At 39.7% G+C, this 18,916-nt stretch overlaps 1 long non-coding RNA gene across 1 annotated transcript in view; it reads right to left on the bottom strand.

Moving 5' to 3' along the window:
- LOC133504357 (uncharacterized) overlaps window positions 1–14,915 on the bottom strand; it is a 40,763-nt gene extending 25,848 nt beyond the window's left edge. The window contains exons 1-2 of the long non-coding RNA XR_009795936.1: window positions 14,833–14,915; window positions 12,544–12,585 (exon numbers count right to left, since the gene is read on the bottom strand). This is a non-coding gene — a long non-coding RNA (uncharacterized LOC133504357). The remainder of the gene's footprint in view (window positions 1–12,543; window positions 12,586–14,832) is intronic.
- Between the last annotated feature and the right edge of the window lie 4,001 nt (window positions 14,916–18,916).

Genomic DNA, 18,916 nt, shown 5'->3' with positions numbered 1-18,916 from the left:
AAGACCCCTGAATAAACATAAACTCTCTGTCTGATAATGGCAATGTTTTGTTTTTTTTTTGGGGGGGGAGGGGGGTTGTGATACATTACCTGACAGTTCCATCTCTGGGTGTGCAACGTTTTGAAAAAAAAATCATTGTTGGCTTTGCAGTTTTGTTACCAACACATCAGACTCCCTTCCCTTTCTTCATCAAACAGAATTCTGTATTTATCCTCATGTTTGGTCATGTAATGGCGATTCAAATCATAGTCTTTTAACACAGTCACACAACTTTACCTTTGACTTCTGTAAAGAAATACTTGGCAGTCCCTGTCTTGTTGAAAACACAGCTTTTATGAATTTTTCTTTTCGTGCCAAGAGGTGAGATCTTGAGTGTAACCACCTGGCATCACTTATTGCTATTTATCTACACTCGTGGCCCACTGCTTGCACGTGCGTCTACACATTGGGACATACAAATTTAAAATTCTTCAAAATAAAAGCAAAACAGCCGTATTGCATGCACAGCATACATATCTATCCATACATCAATTTTCTGAGCTGCTTATCCTCACAAGGGTCGCGGGAGTGCTGGAGCCAATCCCAGCTGTCATCAGACAGGAGGCGGGGTCAGATAGCGGTCGCACTCACAATCACACCTAGGGGCAATTTATAGTCGCCAATGAATGCATTTTTTTGGAATGTGGGAGAAAACCGGAGTGCCCGGAGAAAACCCATGAAGGTATGCGAGAACAAGCAAACTCCACACTGGTGTGGCCAGGATTTGAACCCCTCAGAACTGTGAGGCCAAGACTCTACAGCTTCTCCACTGTGCTGAGGCATACATATAACTTTAAATTTATTTTCTAATTTATGATTAGCCTCAGGATCGGACAGGCTCAGCCATCAGGCCGAATGTTGCCTGTAGGCCATACAATGCCCAGGTTTTGCATGATGTATATAATGGTTTGTTATGCTTATCGCTCTTGCAGCTAGTGTCTTGTCATTTGTTGTCTTGCCTTCTCTTCCTTCATTGTTTAGTTGTTTTTCTGTCATTACCTTTTCTTTCTTTAACTTCCTTTTTCAATCTTGTTCGATCAGATTTTTCAATTTGGATCATCACATGAAAATAATACAAAGCGGCAGTTTTAAAAACTCAACTGTGGCAGAATAAAACAGTCCGAGCATAAAAGCATTATAGTTTCTCCTTTCTGCTTGACCTAATTGAACAGGAGTGGCAAAAAATAAATATATATATATATAATATATATATATATATATATAATATATATATATATATATATATAAAATATTTATTTCTTCTGGTTCTGTGTTATTTAATTATTATGGCTTGTGTCCAATGATTCCTCTTTCACCACAAAGTGTTAGTTGTAAATTAACCATAGAAACCCTTTTTTTGTTTTTATGCTAATTTCACAAGTACTATTTTTGAAGTAGCAATGATACAGCACAATAAAGTATATTAATGTGAGATTATATTAATCTTGTCTTGAATCAGAAGGCATTGTAGTACTTCTATCCTATATAAAAAGATGTTATGCTTCAGTTTTGAAGTAAATAGCATGAAGGTAAATATCTCTCTAGGTCAGTTTTCATTCCTTAAAGCCTGACATCCATCATTGTTTAGTTGCTTTTTCAAATGTTATAAATTATATTTATAAAAACTCTACGGGCAGTTTACTTTTGGATTTGTAATTTGTATTTCTTCTCACAAATTAATAAAACATTTAAATACAAATCCCTCCAAAAGAAAATATATTCAGCGCACACGTTAACAAATATTCCCCCACCTTGTATAAAGAAAATCAATAACCCTATTGCTACTCTATTTGAACTTGTAACTGTAGCAATTCTTTAACTGGGTTACACCGAGTAAGGATAAGAGGAATGGAAGATGAATGAATGAAAAATAAAATGAAGACTAGAAAACTCAGAGAAAAACAGTGATGGATAGAGTTCATTAGACCAAACAAAAACTGGAAATGAATAGATTTGTGTGGATTCCTGTGAATTAACATCTCCACAGTACCATTTGTTTGAATGCACTCTTTATATGGTATCTGTACTTACAACAATATACAGGTAGTAGTATTTTCAAAATACAGATAGAAGTATTTTGTATCAAAAGTAATGAAATACACATTGCAGTAAACCAAAATTTTTCATTTTTAATGGGGATTTAAGTACTTTTAATTTGATTGGATTATAACGCGCTCCAACCATCTATCCTTAACTTTTTGAAATGGTGGCAAAATAAAGTCTATATTATACAATAAATGAAATATTTCCTACATTACCATATAACATCGACAGAAGAAACACTGGCTATCGTGCATACCACTATTTTTCGGCGTTCTGTTATAGGTAAAATTCATTGGTGTCTGTACACTCTCTAATTTGGTTATGGCCATTTATGACAACACTCCGGTTTTAACATCCTCAACCAAATGACAATGATTTTTTTTTCTGTTTTTCTTCCTTTTCTTTTCTGCGTAACAGACAGGTCATGTCCATTACCAATCCACAGCTTGGAAATATTTCAAATGAATTGCACACCCATTAGCCATCACAATTATGGCTGGCGCAAAAACAAAATTAACAATTCAAGGCAATAATTGGAAATGGGGCTTGTTTGGACCTGCAGGCGTCCCCAGAGGGTGGACTGATATGTGGAGGCACGTTTTGCTGCTAATTTCAGAGCTAATTACTGATGCAAATTTAAATTAAGTTTATTTCCAATCTATCACTTCATTTTACAGCAAGGAACACAGAACAATGGTGAAAAGAAAAGAAAAGCAGAGCAAAGTTATTTGTGTAGCAAATTTTACTCACAAGGTAACTCAATACGCTTTGCAGCAGGGGTGCTCGATGTGTCGTCAGTTTGGCTCGATCGCGAAGGCGTGCCGAAAAAAAAAACAGCCATATTTTTCTGACCTTTAGCTCACCGCGGATGTGCAAACTGAAACTTAGTACTGGAAAACACGCGAGTCAGCAAGTTCCCCCCTATTTTAAGCACTCGCTTCTTATTCTTCTTTTTCTTTCGGCTTGTCCCGTTAGGGGTCACCACAGCATGTCATCTTTTTCCATCTTAGCCTATCTCCTGCATCTTCCTCTCTAACCCCAACTGCCATCATGTCTTCCCTCACACAATCCATCAACCTTCTCTTTGGTCTTCCTCTCACTCTTTTGCCTGGCAGCTCCATTCTCAGCACCCTTCCACCAATATACTCACTCTCTCACCTCTGAACATGTCCAAACCATCGAAATCTGCTCTCTCAAATCTTGTCTCCAAAACATCCAACTTTGGCTGTCCCTCTAATGAGCTAATTTCTAATCATATCCGACCTGCTCACTCCGAGTGAGAACCTCAACATCTTCATTTCTGCTACCTCCAGTTTTGCTTCCTGTTGTTTCTTCATCAGTGCCATCGTCCCTAATCCGTACATCATGGCCGGCCTCACCACTGTTTTGTAAACTTTGCCCTTCATCCGAGCAGAGACTCTTCTGTCACATAACACACCAGACACCTTCCACCAGCTGTTCCAACCTGCTTGGACCTGTTTCTTCACTTCCTTACCACACTCAACATTGCTCTGGATTGTTGACCTTAAACATTTGAAGTCGTCCACCCTCGCTATCTCTTCTTCCTGTAGCCTCACTCTTCCCCCTCCACCTTTCTCATTCACCCACATATATTCAGTTTTACTTTGGCTAATCTTCATTCCTCTCCTTTCCAGTGCATGTCTCCATCTTTCTAATTGTTCCTCTGCATGCTCCCTGCTTTCACTGCATATCACAATATCATCTGCGAACATCATGGTCCAAGGGGATTCCAGTCTAACCTCATCTGTCAGCCTATCCATTACCACTGCAAACAGGAAGGGGCTCAGAGCTGATCCCTGATGCAGTCCCACATCCACCTTAAATTCTTCTGTCACACCTAAGGCACACCTCACCACTGTTCTGCTGCCATCATACATGTCCTGTACTATTTTAACATACTTCTCTGCCACACCAAACTTACGCATGCAATCCGACAGTTCCTCTCTTAGTACTCTGTCATACGCTTTCTCTAGATCCACAAAGACACTATGTAGCTCTTTCTGACCTTCTCTGTACTTTTCCACTAGCATTCTCAAGGCAAATAATGCATCTGTAGTACTCTTTCTAGGCATGAAACCATACTGTTGCTCGCAGACACTTACTTCTGTCCTGAGTCTAGTCTCCATGACTCTTTCCCATAACTTCATTGTGTGGCTCATCAACGTTATTCCTCTATAATTCCCTCAGCTCTGAACATCTCCTTTGTTCTTAAAAATGGGAACGAGAACACTTTTCCTCCATTCTTCAGGCATCTTTTCGCCTGCTAGTATTCTGTTGAATAAGTTGGTCAAAAACTCCACAGCCATCTCTACAAATTGCTTCCATACCTCTACCGGTATGTCAGGACCAACTGCCTTTCCATTTTTCATCCTTTGTAGTGCCTTTCTGACTTCCCCCTTAGAAATCATTGCCACTTCCTGGTCCTTCACACTTGCCTCTTCAACTCTTCCATCTCTCCCATTTTCTTCATTCATCAACTTCTCAAAGTATTCTTTCCATCTATTTAGCACACTACTGGAACCAGTCAACACATTTCCATCTCTATCCTTAATCACCCTAACCTGCTGCACATCCTTCCCATCTCTATCCCTCTGTCTGGCCAACCTGTAGAGATCATTTTCTTCTTCTTTTGTGTCCAACCTGGTGTACATGTCTTCATATGCCTCTTGTTTAGTCTTTGCCACCTCGACTTTTGCCCTACGTCGCATCTCGATGAACTCCTTTCGCCTCTCCTCAGTCCTCTCAGTGTCCCACTTCTTCTTCGCTAATCTCTTTCCTGGTATGACTCCCTGTATTTTGGGGTTCCACAATCAAGTCTCCTTCTCCCCTTTCCTACCAGAAGACACACCAAGTACTCTCGTGCCTGTCTCTCTGATTACCTTGGGTGTCGTAGTCCAGTCTTCCGGGAGCTTCTTCTGTCCATTGAGAGCCTGTCTCACCTCTTTCCGAAAGGCCGCACAACATTCTTCCTTTCTCAGCTTCCACCACATGGTTCTCTGCTCTATCTTTGTCTTCTTAATCTTCTTACACACCACCATCGTATGCTGTCGAGGTCCACTCTCCCCTACCACTACTTTCCAGTCAGTAATCTCCTTCAGATTACATCATCTCCACAAAATATAATCCACCTGCGTGCTTCTCCCTCCGCTCTTGTAGATCACTATATGTTCCTCCCTCTTCTGGAAATAAGTGTTCACTACAGCCATCTCCATCCTTTAAGCACTCGCTTAAGTAATCTTATTAAACATGTGTATGGATGCTCGCGTAAAGAAGAAAACAAAAATATCACTTTCATACAGAATGGGAGGCGGATTATTTTCCACAATGTCATTTTCGAAATGCGTTTGCCTCATCTGCCAGTGGACTGAAATGTGTAGCGGCATTTTCAAACTGTTTATGGAAAATACGACGCTGACATTCCATCGAAACACAGACTGAGAATGAGAAAAGTGAACAAACTAAAAATCCCAATTGGCCGCACCGCAGTCACTTTTCACACAATATAGTTCAACAGCAAAAGCCGCCACTGAAGCATAGTTCTGGGTCCATCACATCATCGTTAATAGCAAGAAGTCCTTCCAAGACAGAGTGATGGTAAAACTCATTGTTCTGATCTTTTAAAAATAAGCGGAAATATTATCTTCCAAAAAAGCTCTACCACTGTCAAGGAGTACAGTTACACGCCACTGTGAAGCCATGGAAGATGTGTGGAAGGACATCGGAGCTTGTGAGTGTTTTTCACTGTAGTTGGACAGGTTTACTGACGTGAGTGACACGGCTCAAATGTGCATTTTCATTTGTGTGATGTTTAATGATCATCAACGTGAACTCAGATAGTGACAAAAAAATTTCATAATTATGTTGTGTTGTGCAATATTGCATCATGCGGTTATGCAAGGCACACAAACTTACATTTGCATATAAAGAATCCTCAATATACTTTAAAATAAATCTGCTTTTCATTTTTATAGTGGCTAGATCTACCCCCCCAAAAAAAGACGTCACCGCCATCCCGTCCCCCCACACCGGTCGATCAAAAGAGACTGGCTGCTTCAAAAGTCGATCTTGTGGTAAAAAAAGTCCGGGCACCCCTGCTTTACAGGATTGCAAGCATTCAAATACATAAAAACATTTGAAAAGTATAAATAAAACAGCTTTTAGTGCAAGAAATATCACTGAAAAGTAGAATTACTCGAAAACAAGAGACAAAAAAGTTTTTAATTTGGATTTAACAACACTCATGCATGGGGCTGACATCACCTCTGTTGGTAATTTATTCCATTATTTTGCAGCATAATTGCTAAATTCTGATTCACTATGTTTGCTTTCGACTCTGCACTCCATTATCAGACCGGAGTCAGTCAATCTCACAGTACCACTGGGTTTGTATTCCATTAGCATTTCTTTCATCTATTCAGGACCTAAACCATTTAGTGATATATTAACCAGCAGCAGAACTTTAAAATCCATTCTAAAACTGACTGGAAGCCAGAGTAAAGACTTTAGAATTGGAATTATATGCTCTGACTGCTTTTCTGGTCACAACATGAGCAGTTTAATGCTCTTTATGTGGAGCCCAGTCAGAAGAACATTACAATAGTCAAGTCTACATGGGATAAACGCATGGATGAGATTATCCTGTTCTCCTTGACACATACAAGCCTTCACTCTAGATACGTTCTTCAGATGGTAAAAGGCAATTGTAAGAATAATTGTATGTAGGTTATACAATATTTACCCTTATAGTGTTGCAAAGGATTTATTCAGCAGTATAACGTTGTTTGTGTCATGTGGATTGGGGCTGTCTGTGGAGGGAGCTGAACGCAAAATCCGTGCTGATGAAAGCTGAGGGAAGCAACAACTTTGCCCCTATCTTGTCACAATGAAGCAGCTTCGAGTTGTTTCCATTGATTTTTGTTGTGATCATTAGCTTGTTGCTGTCGTGTGATTCACTGACCTTTGGAGCGAGCAATGAATGTGGAAACAGCTGATGTAATCACCTTGATGAAATAAAATGTGAAGGCTCATATTGTTCTTTCAGAATGGTAGGAGACTATTAAATGACCACTTCTATCTGGCCTTCTCATGAGTAAAATAATATAAGTCTCTTGTCTTCCTTCCGTGTGTGTTCTTTATTAAAGGTTGTGCGAACCCGGCACACTGCTGATGTAATCTCTGATATCGTACTTCAACTGTAATCAGTTGTGTAAACCTGACATTAACTTGGTCCTTCGAGCCAGATCTCAAGACACCTGAGGATTCCAGCAGTTGGGTGTCTTGAGTACCCGAAAGACTGTGGACAAAGCAGACTCCTTCTGAGTCAAACGACCCTTTCCGGGACTGGTCTCCAGCCCACCGGATGAGATGTGAAGGGAAGACAACAGGGTAAATTATATATGTTTGAAAAAAAAAAAAAAAGAGAGAGAAGAGTAAACGGTGCTAAGCAAATGAATTTGTTCAAAAAGAGTGAAACTGGTGTGTGAAAGTACAGTGAAGAAAATGAGTATTTGAACACCCTACTATATTGCAAGTTCTTCCACTTAGAACTCATGGAGGGGTCTAAAATATTCATCATAGGTGCATCTCCACTGTGAAAGAGATAATCTAAAAAGAAAAATCCACAAATCACAATGTATAATTTTTTAACGATTTATTTGTGTGATACAGCTGCAAATAAGTATTTGAAAAACAATGTTAATATTTGGTACAGTAGCCTTTGTTTGCAATTACAGAGGTCAAACGTTTCCTGTAGTTGTTCACCAGGTTTGCACACACTATAGGAGGGATTTTGGCCCACTCCTCCACACAGATCTTGTCGAGATCAGACAGGTTTCTAGGCTGTCGCTGAGAAACAGGGTGTTTCAGCACCCTCCAAAGATTTTCTATTGGATTTAGGTCTGGAGACTGGCTAGGCCACACCAGAACCTTGATATGCTTCTTACAGAGCCACTCCTTGGTTTTCCTGGTTGTGTGGTTCGGGTTATTGTCATGTTGAAAGACCCAGCCATGCCCCATCTTCAATGCTCTGGCTTGTTCCCCAAAATCTCACAATACGTGGCCGCGGTCATCCTCTCCTTCATACAGTGCAGTCGCACTGTCCCATGTGCAGAAAACACCCCAAAGCATGATGCTACCACCCCCATGCTTCACAGTAGGGATGGTGTTGTTGGGATGGAACTCATCATTCATCTTCCCCCATGGTTAATGGAATTATGACCAAAAAGTTCCATTTTGGTCTCATCTGACCACAAAACCTTCTCCCATGACTCCTCTGTATCATTCAAATAGTCATTGGCAGACCTAAGACAGGCCGTGACATGTGCTGGTTTAAGCATCTGAACCTTCCATGCCATGCATGATTTCAAACCATAACGTCTTAATGTATTACGAGCAGTCACCTTAGAAACGGTGGTCCCAGCCCTTTTCACGTCTTTGACCAAGTCCTGTCGTGTAGTCCTGGGCTGATTCCTCACCTATCTAAGGATCATTGAGACCCCGCGAGATGATATCTTGCATGGGTCTTCACTCCGATTGAGATTGACCGTCATGTTTAGCTTCTTCCATTTTCTAATGATTGCTCCAACAGTGGACCTTTTTTCACCAAGCTGCTTGGCAATTTCTCAATTGCCCTTTCCAGCCGTGTGGAGTTGTACAATTTTGTCTCTGGTGTCTTTGGACAGCTCTTTGGTCTTGGCCATGTTACAAGTTGAGTCTTATTGATTGTATGGGGTGGACAGGTGTCTTGATGCAGCTAACAACCTCACACAGATGCATCTGATTCAGGATAATACATTGAGTGGAGGTGGACTTTTAAAGGCGGACTAACAGGTCTCTCAGGGTGAGAATTCTTGATGATAGACAAGTGTTCAAATACCTATTTGCAGCTGTATCACACAAATAAATCGTTAAAAAAGCATACATTGTGATTTTTGGATTTTCCCTTTTAGATTATCTCCCTTACAGTGGACATGCACCTACAATGAAAATTTCAGACCCTTCCATGATTTCTAAGTGGGAGAACTTGCAATATAGCAGGGTGTTCAAATACTTATTTTCTTCACTGTAACTGTTTTTTTTACCTTTGAGATTGTGAGTGTTACGTGTGTATATATATATATATATGTGTGTGTGTGTGTGTGTGTGTGTGGTGTGTGTGTGTGTGGTGTGTGTGTGTGTGTGTGTGTATGCATGTGCGTGTGCACGTGTCTTTGTATGTGGGTACCAGAATGTTTAAAATATGTCAACAGTACAGTATTTATACTTTTCATACTTACATACAAAATTACAACAGTACAAGTGTCTAGTAAAATCTTTATTGATAAAACCTTGGCTGCACAGTAACTTTTATTGCAGTATTGACGTGACATTCCTCACTCGGAGACTCTTCTGCTGGAGCTACTGATGGTGTAAGTGAGGTTCTTCTCTTTGAGGAAAAACATGGTGTTGGGGTGTTTTCTTAGTTTTTTCTTCTGCTTCAACATTCCCCTGTACAAGGACATAACCCCATCAACACAAGTGCTAAACTCGACAGCTCATACTTTATTGTCATCAATCTCTTGTGCATTTTCTTCCTCCACATATGACTAGCTGCAGAGGAAGCCTCACAATACAGAGGCACACTTCTGAGGCCGTACCACTTTTCATTTTTTTCAAACCAACCTTTGCTTGCCAAAAAGCCTCGTCCTCGAGAAGGTCAATCGCTGATTGAAGCATTAGTGCTGCCTTGAGGTTTGTCAGCACTTTTTTCAGCCTCTTCATCATCATCATCAGGCAGGATTTGATCGTAAAGGGCTTTAGCCTTTGTCTTGATCGTGTTGGTTTCCAAACTCACTGCCTTTTTTCTGTAATCCATTATCCAAAAAGCTAACACAGCTTCCATTTGAACAATCCTCTTATTTCACACAGGCACCACATGTTTCGCTTCCTTATTAAAAGTTATTTAAGCAGTTTCATGGATTTTTGCCACATCCTTCTTTATGTAGCACACAATGGAGTCATTCACGCCATAATGGTGCACCACAAAACCGTAACCTCTGCCAACTTTGATCATATCCAATAGTTTTACTTTTTTTGCTGATCATCCTCATCTTCCTCTTCCTGTTGGGTGCTTCAGAGGAAGCTTTTGCATCAGCGCAACGCTTCACCGGCATTGTGAACATGAGACGTCATCGCACAGGATCAACAGTGAAGACGAAAATGGCGGAAAGGACAAAGGAAAGGGTGGAATAGAAGTTGTTGGGTGAGGCTTCCATGATGTCCAACCAATTATGAGATAAATCAAAATATGCTCTCTTTGGTTGATGTCGTGCCGGAGACCAAATACTTACCTTTTATCAGTGCGCTATCCCGCAGTATGCCATAAAAGGAAAATGAAGAGAATAAAGAATAAAAATGAGTCATCAGGACATCACCTGCACCTACATCACTTGCATCAATTTGCAATTTAAAATGCTTTCTCAATGTTTGGTGCCTGTAACACTGGAGATTTCATGAGTCTGGCTTTGACCCTTTCAAATGCAGTTTGACAACTGCCATTCCATCAAAATCTAACCCTTTTCTCCAAAAGGTTAGTTAGTGGAAACACAACGTCAGAGAATTTTCGGTAAACTTTCTTGTAATAGCCTGCCATGCCCAGCAATCTCATGAGCACTCTCTGACACTGAGGAACTGGGAAACATGCAATTAGCTGCACCTTAGCACCAACTGGTTGTACCAGGCCATTCTGCAAGAATTCAATTTGGACCTTTCCAAACTCGCACTTCTCAAGATTGACAGTCACTTGAAGAAATCCCAAATCTTCTTCAGGTGAATGTCCCATTCCATGGCGTGAACGATGACATCATCCATGTAGGCTTTGACACCTTCCAGACCCGATGTCACGTTGTTGATGAGTCTTTGGAACGTTGCTGGCCATTCTTTAAACCAAACGGCATCATTTAGTTTTAGTAGTTATTTTCTCCTAGTATGGTCCGTAAGGAGCACCTGCCAGAAGCCCTTCAGAAGGTCAAACTTGCTCCTGTATGTAGCTTGACCAACGTGTTCAATGCAATCATCCACTCTCGGCAGAGGGTAGGAGTCTGTTTGTGACTGTGCATTGACAGTTTTCATGTTAGCGCAGCAGCACCAACCACCACCACTACTCTTAGGCACAAGTATACTAGGTGAACTCCACGGACTTTCACTGGGTTCAATAATGTCATTGTCCAGCATGTACTGCACTTCCTTCCGCAGAATCTCTCTCTTTGCAGGATTAATTCAATATGGGTGTTACTTCATAGGCACAGCATCACCCACATCTATATCATGACTAATCAGGCATGTGCAGCCAGGCACATCTGGAAACAGGTGAAAAAACTCATAAAGCAAATGTGACATTTCAACTTTCTGATCAACTGACAAATGTGTCAATTTCTCATCAAGGTGAGCTAGCACATCAGAATTGCACAACTTTGGTGAAGCATCAATCAAATCATAAAACTTGAGATCGCTAACAACATCATCAACATTGTCAATGACGCCTGCATCATCATCGGCTGTACAATCACAAAAGACCTGCGCCATAATGACTTAAAAGAATCAAAGGAAAATCAAGAGAATAAAGAATAAAAATAAACACACGCATAACAGTGGAAATACACGACCACACAACGGAGAATCCCAAGAAGGGACATGACGTCAGAGCTGGAGAGAAATATGGCAGCTTTGCGACTCCAATGTGAGAATGACGATGAATTTTCAGATAATTCGAGCGATGAACATCTTTCTGAAGTGTCCCATGAACAGAAGAATTCGAGCTTGATAAAGACGTTAAAGGTTACAAATTCGAGCCAGTTAGACAGAAAACACGTTTCTTGTGCAATTCTAGAGGGCCCTGTCCCCACTAATTGATATGCAATCTCTTTGGCCTGGTGGACAATTAACGTCATTGCTTGTTCTTTACTGAGACCTGGCTGAGTTCTGAGGCATCTGCAGAGGCCAGCCCACCAAATTATATCTTTTTTTCTCTGTGCCAGATTGTTTTTCCCCACTTTTATGCATGACAGAAAACATACCTTCATAGTAGTATTCTGGTTTTAATGACAATTATCTGAATTTCATTCATTGTAAGTATGACATAATTGTTTTAACTGGGGATTTAATTCTACACCTGGGTATCATTTTGGATCCACTTGACTTTTTAAACCTACTATATTTTTTTAATCATGTTGTGCAGCCAATACGTCACAGCGGACACAACTTGGATTTGATTAGTTCCCATGGACTGTCCATATTTTTGTTTTCTGTTTTTGAAGTGGCTGTGTCTGACCGCTAATGTGTGTGTGTTTTGTCATATAACTTTTTTTTTTTCATGTGTGAAAGTGCAGCGAAACACCCTTTTACTTGGGAACTGGTTGTGAGCTTTGCTACTGCTTAAACCAAATGTTCTCTATCCCATCTTACCTGCTCCGTGTGGATTTTCTGCTTCATGACTTCAACAGCATACTCAGTTGGGTCAGCAGTGTCGTGGAGAGAAAATGGAGAAAGAATAAATGCTCAGTTAACTACCAAATACACTGTGACCACCTAAAATTCTACAACAATGCTGTGAAACTGTCAGGGAATGCACATTTCTCCGAAATGATCAGTGATCACAAAAACAACTAGTGTTATTTTCCACTATTAACTATCTTTGTAATCCTGATTCTAACAGTTTGCCTTTCACCCCAACAAACTCTCTTGGTGAGGATTTCACAGACTAGAAAAAAAGATGGATACCATCAGATTAGTTACGATACTGTTTTAAATAGGTCAGTGATTGTCTTTCACAGAGGAAACAGTTTTGACCTGTTTTTTTTAAACAATATATTTTTTAGATTTTATAATTTTACAAAAACACAATAACAGTAGAACAAAAAATAAAAAAAACAGTATGCACAGACATAATAGTGTAAAAAGCACACAAATCACAAATAATTCAAATTTTTTTCAAAAACTAAGTGTCTCCATATGTCCTCAAATTCCTGAGCTCTTCCTTTCGTAATGTACGTAAGTCTTTCCAGTGCAACACAAGATGCCATTTCCAACATCCATACTTTTATTGGAGGCACATCCACTTTTTTTAAAAAATAATGCAATTGTTCTCCTGGTCTGCAGGAGACCAAAGTCTATAAGCGTGGCCTTCTTTTTATTAATAGCAAAATCCTTGGGATATATACCCAAGATAGAGTGTTGCGCAATGAGGAACCTGAATTCCAACTATTATCGAAATTGTCTGAACAATAGATTTCCAATAATCTTTGATTTTCCAACAATCCCATAAACAATGATATTAAAGTACCCTTGTCATTAGAGCACTTACTACATGTGTCTGGAATGTCAGGGGTCCACTGATGAAGTTTAACATGAGTCACATAAGTCCTCATCAGCCATTTGTATTGTAATAGCCTCATTCTAGTATTTATTGTACGTTTTTGTGCTTTAAGACATGCATGTTCCCAATCAATTGCTTCAACATTTTCTTTAATATCTAGTTTCCATGCCTCCAATCTATTTTTACTTGATTCTGTATCGAGAGACTAGAGATTTATGGAACATAGATATCTGCTTACATCCATGCAAACCTGACTGGACAATATCTTCTAAACTGGACAAAGGGGCTCATACATTATGTTTTTGATTTGTGCTGACATAAAGTGTTTTAACTGCAGATATTTGAAAAAATGCTTATTGGGAATAGAACATTTTTGAATGAATGTGAACATTTCACCGTTTACATGAAGGTCACCTATTGATTTTATACCATTATTTGCACATAATTTAAAACCCCCATCTGCTCCTCCAGCTTTAGAAGTCGCATTACCCCTTATGGGAGAAAAGCGTGAAAGTAAAGGAGTGTCCCCTATAAGTTTGTGTGATTTAAACCAGATATCTATAGTGTTTTTCAAAAATGGATTCTTGGTCTGCCGTTTTAATACTCTATTCTCAGCAGAATATAAATAATACTTTAAAAGAAGGTGTGGTACTGTTGCTTGCTCTATTTTTACCCAAGAGGGTGATGGTGATCTTGAAAAATAATACATAGCTGAGCAGACCAGTAATACCATTTAAAGTTTGGAAATTGTAACCCTTCAGTTTCATAAAGCATCCGTAGTCTTAATCTGGCTTTCTTATTGTTCCAAATAAAATTCAGGAGCATTCTGTTGAGTCTAGTGAAAAAGATGTCAGGTAATGGAAGAGGTATGGTTTGAAAAAAATATAAAATTTTCAGCAAAACGCTCATTTTAATTATGTTTATACGTCCCAACATTGAAATTGGCATAATCACCCACCTGTCTAATAACTGTTGTACCTCCAAGATTAAAGGGTCATAATTAACCTGAACTATATTGTTAACATCAAGGGAAATATTGACCCCCAAATAAGTAAATCCATCTCTTGCTTTCAAAAAAGGAGTGTTAACCACAGTATTAAGTCTCTCTTCAGTACTTAAAAATAAAATGGATGACTTTGTATCATTAATCACATAACCTGAAAAACTACCAAACTTTTTAATTTGCTCCAATGAATTTGGAAGGCTCGTGGATAACTTAGTCAAAAAGAGAATGCCTGTCATGAACGGGGCTCAAGGGTGGACCCAAATGCACGACTCCAGAGACAAGCAGACAGTGCAGAGGAAACCTTTATTCGGTCCAAGGTCTGGGATCAGGCAGACAGTCCAAACAATCAGAAGTAATAGTACAGCAGGCTTACGAGGGTGGTCAGTGGACAGGAGTGGGTCGGTACACGGAGAGCAGAAGTCAGGCAAACAGGAGTGGGCGAACGAGGGATCAAGCACAACGATCTGGCGGAGGACAAGTCGTCGTCCGGGTCCTATATATACTGGGAGGCATCAGATGGGACAAGGTGCAGGTGTGCGCTGACTATTTGGCTAGCCACGCCCAGCCTGGGCAGGAAGCCAGGAGCATGACAATGACGTCATCAGCATAAAGAGAGATAAAGAGATTCCGTGATCTTGATCACCAATTTGGATGCCCGTCAAGCCTCTATCCATACAAATTGACATGGCCAGGGGTTCTAAGACAAAAATGAACAACATTGGGGAAAGAGGACAGCCCTGGCGTGTGGAACTTTCCAAAACAATTGGTTTAGGAGAAATACTGTTAGTGATAATACTAGCAGTAAGGTTTGTACATAAAATTTTTAACCATATAAGGAAATTATTGCCAAATCCAAACTGCGGTAGATTATTAAATAAAAATGACCATTTAATTCTGTCAAAGGCCTGATGTGCATCCAACGACAGCAGTGCTGTGTCTTTACACTCTGCCTTTTCATGTAATATTTTCAAAACTCTTCAAATATTGTGAAATCTTTGACGTTTTTTAACAAAACCGTTTTGATCATTATGTATTAAACTAGGTATATACTGATCCAATCGTATTGCCAGGGCTTTGCAAAGTATTTTTGTATCGCACCCCATCAAGCTTATTGGTCTGTACGAGGAACATTCTGTGGAAGGCTTATTAGGTTTGAGGATCAGGGTAATCAGCGCAAGTCTCAATGTAGGAGGAAGAGTCTCCTTATTATATGATTCTTTATACATGTCCGTCAGTGGAGTCAGTAATTGTTTTTGAAATGCTTTATAAAATTCTATAGTCAGTCCATCGGGCCCAGGAGCACGATTAGTGTTAATACTTCGAATGGCAGCAGAAATTTCTTCTTCTGTCAAATGGTTATCTAAGTTTTGCTTTGCCTCCTCTTATAGCACTGGAAATACAAGTGAATCAAGAAATGCATCCCTCTCAAACGAAGTCTGTTGTATCTCAGATTTATACAATTGTTCATATAAATCCCTGAAAGTACTATTAATTTCTTGAGGGTAAACAGTCAAATCTCCATTAGATGTCCTTATGCTATTAATTCCCCGTTCTGTTTGTAATTTCCTAATCCTCCAAGTCAAAACTTTACCCGCTTTTTCACCTTGAGCGTAATAACGCTGCTTAAGCCATAATAAACTTTTTGCCGCTTTATCTGTAGATAATTTATTATATTTACTTCTTAAAAATAGCAATTCTTTATGTTTAAGTGGATCATCTCCCTGATCTAAATCATTTTCTAACTCCTTTATTTGCTTCTCTAAATCACACATCTCTGCTTTTTGTTGTTTAGATTTGGAACTTGTATAACTAATAATTTCTCCTCGAATGTAAGCTTTGAATGCTTCCCATCTTGTACAGGCTCCTGTTTGATCTGTATTAATTTCAAAAAATATATTCATTTTACTTTTTATGAAGGAAACAAAGTTCTCATTCGGCAGCCATATAGACTTAAATCGCCGATTGCAGGGGCAGTGACAAAGTTTGTCTATTTGAATATTCATAGATATTGGTGCATGGTCGCTAATCACTATATTGTCATACCAGCAGTTTTTAACCCTTGACAGAAGGTTTTGAGAGACAAAGTTAATCAATGCGCGATTGAAATTTCTGGGAGTCTGAATAACATGAAAATTCAATTTTAGAAGGATTAAAATATCTCCAAATTTCATCTAAATTTAAATTATCACTATATTGTTTTAAAATTGTCCTTGTTTTCGCTTTACTTGGATCTAAACCTGTATTACGATCCAACACAGGATTTAATGTGCAATTAAACTCACCACCAATTATAACTGAGCCATGTAAAGCAGAAATTGTGAGAAAAAGGTCTTCAAAAAATTTAGGATTGTCCTCATTTGGACCATATACACATACCAAATTTAATGCGAGAGAGAAAATAGTACCCTCGATTATCACATATCACCCTGCTGGATCCTGAATTGTATTAGTGATTTGTAATGTTATAGTTTTGTGAATAAGAATTAAAACACCCCGTGCATAATTATTGTATGATGCATATAGTACATTTCCAAGCCACCTTACTCTAAATAAAACAGATATGGGGATTATCACCAATCCACCTTAAGGAGGAGTGGTAAAACTATTCAAGCAAATGAAAAACGTAAAGAAACATAAATGGTGGCATCCACACAACCCGACAAAAAAATAAATACATAATATGATAGCAAATCTAGCATACACGAAACTTACTACTCTTTTTCCCCCTCCACGAGAATAAATAAATGAATAAAATCAAAAGAAAAAGTAATGGGTCAAACTAACTAAAAATGACCAATTTTGACCAAGCACACACTAAGCAATAACTATATAAGCTAAACCAAAAACCGGTAAAGGGGCACAACTTATAAAGGTCTGACATAAGAGTGTCTCATGAATCTGACCATAACGTTCAAGTGATTTTCTGATAAAAGTTATCAGCTTCTCTAGGCGTGGCAGACAGCTGTATTCTTCCTTCATGTAGGACTCTCAATTTCCAAGGGTAAATCTGGAATCCACGGTAAAGCCCTTTCTCCACAAACTTCTATCTCACCACGTTGAACTCGTTGCGTTGGCGCATGGTTTCGACCGACAAATCTGGTGCAAATGTGAGCTACTTTTCTTCATGGGTAATGTTGATCTGCCTAGCGGTGCGTAGAACAAATTGTCAGTCTTGAAACTTCAGAAATCGAATGATTACAGCTCTACTTTGCCCTGGTTTTGGCCGCGTCAGAGTCCGGTGTACACGCTCAAGAGTTAAGCTCCTGTCATCGCCTAGTTCCAACCATGTTGGTAACTCGTGCTCCACAAACTCCAACAAGGACCGATTCATTTCAGCATTTTCACGTAGGCCAAACAGACGAAGGTTTTTGCGGCGCCTCCAGTTCTCTAAATCATCCGCCTTGGTTTCTAAAAGAGCGATGCGTTTGGCAGCAGTAGCTAGCTCTGCTTTAGTCACCTCCAAATCATCTTCCAGGGATGATATACACTCCTCGGCTTCAATTGCACGCGCTGTGTTGGAGGCTACGTTGTTCCTGATCTCAACCATGCTTTGCTCCAAAGCGTTGATAGAGTTGTTCATGTCTTTCAAATGACAGTTTGTGGTGTCAAACTTGAAAACAAGATCTGAGCGGAGGGTTTTTAGCCCTGTTAGATCCGAGTGGAGGGCTTTTAGCTCCGTTACCACAGCCGCCATGTCTGCCACGCTTTCACAGGCCTCCTCGTGCTCTTCTCCGTGCTGCTGATTAGATTTTGGCTTTTGCGTGCCACGAGTCCGGCCATAGCTTTAAGCACTGGTCATTGATGTGGTCTCAGACATTTTTCAAAGTCACTCTTACACTTGTATTCGGGTAGTTATATGTTTTTATGCGGAGTTGAGCGGAGCCTCGATTTTATGCCGCCATCTTGTTTCGCTGCTCGACAGCGCCCCCCGGCCAGTTTTGCCCTGGTTAGTGCTGAGGAGGTGGACAAAGTTCTCAATGAAGCCCACCATGTTTTGTTGACCCTATTATGTCATCTCTTTTAAAAACAGTGGTTGGAGGGTATTGAAAGGAGCTTTTTAAATATTATAAACTGCTATCTTCAGATAAGCACATTCCCTTCAAAACAGCAGTGGTAATATGAGCCATTTAGATTTTAACAAGCTTGGCAATTGTTGATCAGTATCAAACATTCCTTTTATAAGCAAAAGTTTATTCAATTTAACCGTTTTTTTTAAAGCAAATTTTTATATCTTTTTCAAACGATCAGTCTGGTTTTCAGACAAGTTTTCATATGAGGGATTTTAAAGGAAAACCTGACCATCACATATTCATGGTGTGAGTTCTGCTGGGTCGGCACAGTGGAGCAGCTGAAAAGCGCTGGCCTCACAGTTCTGAGATCCAGTTCAATATTGGCACCGCCTGTATGGAGTTTGCACGTTCTCCCCGTGCCTGCATGGGTTTTCTCCGGGCATTACA

Source organism: Syngnathoides biaculeatus, chromosome 8 (assembly GCF_019802595.1).
Source record: "Syngnathoides biaculeatus isolate LvHL_M chromosome 8, ASM1980259v1, whole genome shotgun sequence".
Classification (NCBI taxonomy): domain Eukaryota; kingdom Metazoa; phylum Chordata; class Actinopteri; order Syngnathiformes; family Syngnathidae; genus Syngnathoides; species Syngnathoides biaculeatus.
The sequence above is the reverse complement of the archived record's forward strand: the minus strand, read 5'-3'. Positions and strand labels throughout refer to the sequence as shown.